This window comes from Dermochelys coriacea, chromosome 4 (genome assembly GCF_009764565.3).
Source record: "Dermochelys coriacea isolate rDerCor1 chromosome 4, rDerCor1.pri.v4, whole genome shotgun sequence".
NCBI lineage: Eukaryota > Metazoa > Chordata > Testudines > Dermochelyidae > Dermochelys > Dermochelys coriacea.
The window spans coordinates 115597071-115604424 of record NC_050071.1 but is presented as its reverse complement, the minus strand read 5'-3'; the positions used below and the strand labels follow the sequence as shown (position 1 = coordinate 115604424).

The 7354-nt window shown below is 40.8% G+C and overlaps 1 long non-coding RNA gene across 1 annotated transcript; it reads left to right on the top strand.

The window, feature by feature from the left end:
• Positions 1-2872: 2872 nt before the first annotated feature.
• On the top strand, positions 2873-3575 carry LOC122460109. The gene is made up of 2 exons (XR_006281196.1): positions 2873-3371; positions 3403-3575. It is a non-coding gene; the product is annotated as an uncharacterized LOC122460109 (long non-coding RNA).
• The last annotated feature ends 3779 nt before the right edge of the window (positions 3576-7354 follow it).

Genomic DNA, 7354 nt, shown 5'->3' with positions numbered 1-7354 from the left:
TGAGGGTTGCATCAGCAAATCTTTTCCAGGGTGGATAAGGTCTAAGTCCCATTGACTTTCGAAACCTAAGTCACTTACCGACTTTTGAAAATTTTACATCTCATGGTTCTAATAGAGAAAATTAAAAATATGAATTTTAAAAGAAACCTTTCATGGCTGATAAAGACTCCAAGTTTAAATTACATTAAATTTCAATACTTGCCTGTACCTTTAAAATCCCCTGTGTTCCTCAGCCTAACTATAGCACTTGGGGCAAAAATTTTCACAGCCCTGAGCGATATAGCTAGGTCAATCTAATTTAAGTGCAGACCAGGCCTTAGATACTAGAGCAATGGGGCCATATAAGCACATAGTAATTGGGTAGACTCCCTGGTATAGACACGGTTAGATCTATGGAAGAATTATTCCATAGAGCTAGCTACTGTCTCTCAAAGAGATGGATTAACTACATTAACAGAAAAACCCCTTCCACTGATGTAGAAAGCATCTACACAATGGCACTATAGCAGCAGTGCCGTAGCTGTTCCACTGTAGTGTAGACATGCCCTAAGTGCCTGCTAGGCAGACCTCCAACAAACACAAGGCCTTGATTTTATCTCTGATCATGGGCAAGGACATATGTGCACGTTACACTGCCTTTCTGCTCAGTCACCTTTGTTCTTGTGAGTGGGCATGGTGTTCAAGTGCATATGAATCCTGCCTTCTCACAAAAACAGAGAAGCCAGCCAAAGCAGGGGGCAGCATGATATGCATATAGACACCCCAAAGCCAAAACACAGCTAGGAGATCTAATTTTAAACACTGAAGCCTTGACAGTGTCCCTTTAAAATGTTAAAATAGATCTGCCTTCTCCAGTGCCTCGTGTGCAAACAGGAATTGTTAACTTGGATGGAGGAGAGGACATGCACTCTTTAATTTTCAAACTAAGTGTCATTAAATTCAAGGATGTTCAGCAACAGTAAATACAGACAATGCTGCAATGAAAACAGGCTGACAATGAGATAATATAAGATTGTAGGTTAATTGCTCTGGACAATCAAGATTCTGCACCAGTATAATGCTTCATTTCCATAGGGACTTCTACCAGAGGATCTCGAAGTACCTTGCAAAGATTAAAGAATTTTCAGTCCTGAGAAGATATTATCTTCTCTTTACATGTGGGGAAACTGAGGCATGGAGCACTTACGGCCCAGACCCATAAAGGTGTTTAGGCTTCTATATACCTTTGATTTCAATGGATGTTAGGATTCTAAATACCTTTGTGCATTTGGGCTTAAGTGACTTGCCCAAGGTCAGCAGTAAGTCTATGGCAGAAAAAGGAATAAACCCTGACTCCTGATCCCATGATTCAACCACAGGATCATACTCGCTTTCCCCTGTCCATTTTAATATACCCACATTTTATTTATATTGCTATGTACTGTAACACTATATGGCACAGGACCCAAACACATACCAAGACCCCTATCCTGAAGAGCTCAGTCTTAGGCCTTGATCCTGTAAAGAGAACCAGGAAGAAGAACCCCTTAGCCCATGTGCAGCCCAGTGACCTCTCTGAGGTTCCACACACGCCCAGAGTCCACCCTCAAGGTTCAGGGCCTAAATGCATGACAGATAGATCTGAAGCAGAACTCTGTGTAGGTCGAAAGCATTTCTCTCTCACCAACAGAAGTTGGTCCAACAAAAGATGTTACCTCATCCACCAAATTAATCTTTAAGTGCCATTGGACTCCTCACCCACCTTGTCTCTCTAATATCCTGGGACCTACAAGGCTACAACAACACTGTAAAGGACAGACAACAGACAGACAAATGTAGGTATGCAGCCTGTTTCCTGGAACAGCCCAGCTTTCAGAAGTATATGTAAGATGAAGGAAGGAGACTTCCATTAGCATGAAAGATGGCACAGAGCAGGAGTGGATGAAAGTGACAGAGACAACAATCAGGAGAAAAACTTGGGTGGATCACAGGGTGCTGCAGAGAGTGTAGGAGGAGATTAGAGAAGAGATGAAGGCAGAGGTGGAGCTATTGCAAGTTCTGAAAATAAGGAGAGGCTTGAATTTAGTGAATTACGCAAACTGGATATATCTATATATATCTATACATATATATGTATTCAAGAAGAAGGAGCATGAGTACCTAAGTATGAGTATGAGGAGAAGCATGAGTACTTGGTCTACATACCAAGTAATACTTGTGTAGTTAACTAAAGGAGTGGTTTTAAATTGATCAGAGGCGCCATTTGGGGGTGGGGGGACATGCCCATCCCCCAACCTGAGTTTCGTATCACATTTGGGTGAAGTTTGCAGCAGGAGGGAAGATACTGCCCCTCCTCCCCTTACTGCCCTCCTCCATTGTGTCTGCAGCCTCAGGGCTGCCCCCCCAAGGAGTGGTCACTGGCCAAGCTGCTTAGGATTGGGAAACCAGCCTCCTGACCTGCTGTACTGAGGGCAGGGGCTCATGTTGGAGTGTCCTCCTCTTCCCCACCCCTCGCCCATGTACCTGGTCTCCGCTGAGCTGCGAGCCTGTACTTGTGCCTCTGGCACAGGAGTGGGTGCTGCTGCTGTAGTGAAAAAGTTCAGGCTCCTGAGTGCTTGGCGTAAAGACACACTGCACTGACACTCACTCACTCACTCACACAGTTTCCCTCACACATTCCCACAGTGCACACTCTCTCTCACTCTGTTATTATTGTTTTTGTTTATTTCTTGGTACTTCTTGTCAAAATGCTCAATGCACATACATTCTCTGGAATTTTATTCTTTCAAAGTTTCTTAAGGACTTCAGTATTGTTAGTTTTTTAACTGGTCTGTGCATTTCATAATTTTATTTCTCTCTTATGCCTAAATATAATTCTTTAAATAGTGAGTTCTAAAATGCCTAATGTCCTAGGTGGAGTAATTATCATTATTACTTTTATTACCATATTGTGCTTTGTCATTCATTACTTAAAGTGGTACAATCAAATAATTGTATCCTTCTAGAATGTAAATTTAGCTTGTACTCACCTTAGCAGTGCCAGTTTAAAAACAAAACAAAACTAAACACATAACTTTAGACACTATGAAGATGGTCGTTTATTTTTAATTTGTATTTTTAGTTATATCTGTAAAATAACTTAAAATTTGTACAAAAATAAATGCAGTTCCAAGTCTGATACTAACAGTAATGATGGAGTCAAATGTTAGTGAATCACGTACATGACTATGACCGGTAAACATAAATGCCGAAATAATTAGAAAAATAAATTCCCTTTCTTAATAAAAGAGAAAATAACTTGATCACATATGTTAAAATTAAGTAAATACATTTTTTAGTGGAGTGAAAAACAATTGACTAAAACAGAGTAGATAATGGCAGTAACAGAGTATGTCTGCTAGAGAAAATAAAGCAGATTTTAAGCAGATTTTATTTATCTTTATGTGTACTAAACATAGTGTACAATGTATCAAACTTGTGTTTGTGATGTCTGTGTTAAGGTTCCAAAACTGATACCTCAAGGTTTGGGATTAGGAATATATTGCTGTATTATCTCCTGATCTAAATTTACATATAAACTTAAATTATGGCTTTAATTGGTGTTTGTATATATTTTTTCTTTCTTTATATAGGAATTAGATACAGTGCACCTGTCAGCTAATTTCTAAGTTACCTGCAAAAAACTAGCCTAAGTATCCCTGAAATCACAGTTACAGTTGCTCACCCCCACCAAAATCTGAAATGATGCTCCTGAAACTGATTTAGTTAATTTAGCTAGTTAGTTAATTTGCATGCAAAAGCTAAACAGATACGACCAGTTTTAAACTGATGTAAGCATGTCCACACAGGGATTCGCACAAGTTTAACTACATCCTTTTTTAAAAGGCTTTATTTAAATTGGTGCAACTTGTGTGTGTAGGTGAGGACTAACGTTGTAGGGGGAAAAAAGTCTTATCTTGTATTATTTGAGAAAGAGTATGTGAACATGTAATTTGTAACAAATATGCACAAAGGGCAATAATTAAGGCTGCATGAAATTTTAACTGGGTCATTTCCAGACTGGTATGTGTTTAACTGTGCAGCCTTTACTTTCTCTTAATACAACATTTTAAAAGAATTTTCCTCAGGTTTGTTGTTCTTTGGGAGGGGGAGGTTTCTTAAGGAAATTGAGATAGAATAGAAGAAATTCCATGATTTGACTGCTCACCACAAGAACTGCCCACCCCACACACTTGATGAAGCCTGCAGGAAGAAGTCCCTCGTTTCCAAACCACAGAGGCCTTGCAGCTTTTATAATACCATATAAGATCATCAGTTAATAAGGAAGGAAAGAGAATGGACCAAAGATAGTGAGGGTGTAAAGAAGGACCAAGTGAAGACATCATGGTGTGGGGGAAGAACGGAAATAATGATAAACTGGTGAAGAGGAAATAAATGGCATCAGGAACAGAATGCAAAGGAGAAAACGGTATAATGTAGAAGAAGAACCATTTGGAACCCTTAAATTGGCCAATAGCCCGCTCTGTAACCAAGTGATCTCATTTCCATCATTAGCTTTATCCTTTCTTCCCTCTTTTTAATTTGCCACTCTTGCTTGTCATGCCTTGTCTCCACACTGGATTGGAAACTCTTTGAGTCAGGGTCTGTCTTACTGTGTGTTCATACGGTGCTTAGAACTATAAGGCCAATACGAATCACAAATAAATTAATAAACAAATCAGAGATATAAAAATCAAGACAGTTTAATGATTAGGGAGCTGGAGCATGTGATTTATGAGGAGAGGCTGAGGCAACTGGGATTATTTAGTCTGCAGAAGAGAAGAATAAGGAGGGATTTGATAGCTGCTTTCAACTACCTAAAAGGGGGATCCAAAGAGAATGGATCTAGACAGTTCTCAGTGGTAGCAGATGACAGAACAAGGAGTAATGGTCTCAAGTTGCAATGGGGGAGGTTTAGGTTGGATATTAGGAAAAACTTTTTCACTAGGAGGGTGGTGAAGCACTGGAATGGGTTATCTAGGGAGGTGGTGGAATCTCCTTCCTTAGAAGTTTTTAAGGTCAGGCTTGACAAAGCGCTGGCTGGGATGATTTAGTTGGGGATTGGTCCTGCTTTGAGCAGGGGGTTGGACTAGATGACCTCCTGAGGTCCCTTCCAACCCTGACATTCTATGATTCTAATACATGTTCTTTACAGAAAAAGAGGAGCTTGGTATCACCAAGCATCATGAAGCTGAATGGAAGGCAAGTTCATTTTGAGCCTGAGGAAGGAACAACTCTTCAGGGCTATAGCAGTCTGATGTGTAAGGGGAAAAGCACACTAGCACTTAAGAACATAAGAATGGCCATATGAGGTGTCATAAATATAAAGGGAAGGGTAAACGCCTTTAAAATCCCTCCCGGCCAGAGGAAAAGCCCTTTCAACTGTAAAGGGTTAAGAAGCTAGGATAAATTCGCTGGCACCTGACCAAAATGACCAATGAGGAGACAAGATACTTTCAAAGCTGGAGGGGGGAGAAACAAAGGGTCTGGGTCTGTCTGTGTGATGCTTTTGCCGGGGACAGAACAGGAATGGAGTCTTAGAACTTAATAAGTAATCTAGATAGATATGCCTTAGATTATGATTTCTTTAAATGGCTGAGAAAATAAGCTGTGCTGAATAGAATGAATATTCCTGTCTTTGTGTCTTTTTGTAACTTAAGGTTTTGCCTAGAGGGATTCTCTATGTTTTGAATCTAATTACCCTGTAAAGTATTTACCATCCTGATTTTATAGAGGTGATTCTTTTTACCTTTTCTTCTATTAAAATTCTTCTTGTAAGAAACTGATTGCTTTTTTCATTGTTCTTAAGATCCAAGGGTTTGGGTTTGTGGTCACCTATGCAAATTGGTGAGGATTTTTATCAAACCTTCCCCAGGAAGGGGGGTGCAAGGTTTTGGTGAGGATTTTGGGGGGAAAGACATTTCCAAATGACTCTTTCCCAATAATAAACCCGGTTAGACGTTTGATGGTGGCCGCGAAAGTCCAAGGGAAAAAGATAAAATAGTTTGTACCTTGGGGAAGTTTTAACCTAAGCTGGTAAAAGTAAACTTAGGAGGTTTTCATGTAGGTCCCCCCATCTGTAACCTAGAGTTCAGAGTGGGGAAGGAACCTTGACATGGTGGCAGAGCGGTGGGATTAACTTGAAATCATTTTGAGATCAGTTTGAGATTTTTTGAACCAGAAACACAGATTTTAAAAGGGATTTTTTTTTCCTTTGGGCTGCTGGAAAGCAGGTTTCCAACTGGAAGTAGTTGGAGTTTTTTTCTCTGCTTTGGGTCCAGAGCAGAGACAAAAGGGAATTGTCTTTTGCCAGCTGGAGTTTTCTCTACCTAAAGGCAGGGTAGTTAACCTCCTGCAGGGAAATTCAGAAGTCTTCACAGACCTGAAGTTTTTTGCTTTTTGTTTTTGTTTTTTTTTTCTTCTCCTAAGAGCAACTAGAGGGGTTTTCTGCCTATGTGCCTGGAGACAAAGGTGTTAGGTTGTTTTTTTTTTAAGGATTTCTCTGTAGGCTGACAATCACTATCAGAGAATATAGGTATCATATTTCAGCACAGCAAAATTTTACAAGCCAAGTTTTTTGTTTTGTTTTGTTTTCTTTCTAACTCTCAGGTGTAAAGTTAGTTAAAAACAGAGAGGTTAGGATGACAGACTCCATGGTTCAACAAAAGCTGGAATTAGCCAGATTTGAGGCTGAGGAAAAACAAAGGAATATGAAAGAGGGATAGAACTCATGCGGATGGAGATGGATGCACATGCGGCCAGGAAAAAAGAAATGGAGGCTGCCCACAGGAGGGAAATGGAGGCAAGGGACAAAGAAATGGAGGCAAAGGAAAAAGAAATGGAGGCTGCCCACAGGAGGGAAATGGAGGCAAGGGACAAAGAAATGGAAGCAAGGGACAAAGAGCTGGAGGAGAAAGAAAAAGAGAGGAAGCATGTGGAGGAGGAGAAGGAAAAAGAGAGGAAGCATGCACTGGAGATGGAGAAGACAAAGGCTCAGCAGAATATACCAACAAACCCTAGCAATCCTTCTCCAGGTACCCCTTCCCATCCCAGAAAGTTCCCCACTTACAAGGCAGGCGATGATACCGAGGCCTTCTTAGAAAACTTCGAAAGGGCCTGCCTTGGGTACAGCATCTCTACAGACCAATACATGGTAGAGCTGAGGCTGCAGCTCATTGGACCCTTAGCCGAGGTGGCGGCTGAAATGCCTAAGGAACACAAGAACCAGTATGAACTGTTTAAAACCAAGGCGAGAGTCAGAATGGGGCTAACCCCCGAGCATTCCCTTCGGTGGTTCAGAGCCCTAAGGTGGAAACCAGACGTGTCATTTACCTGA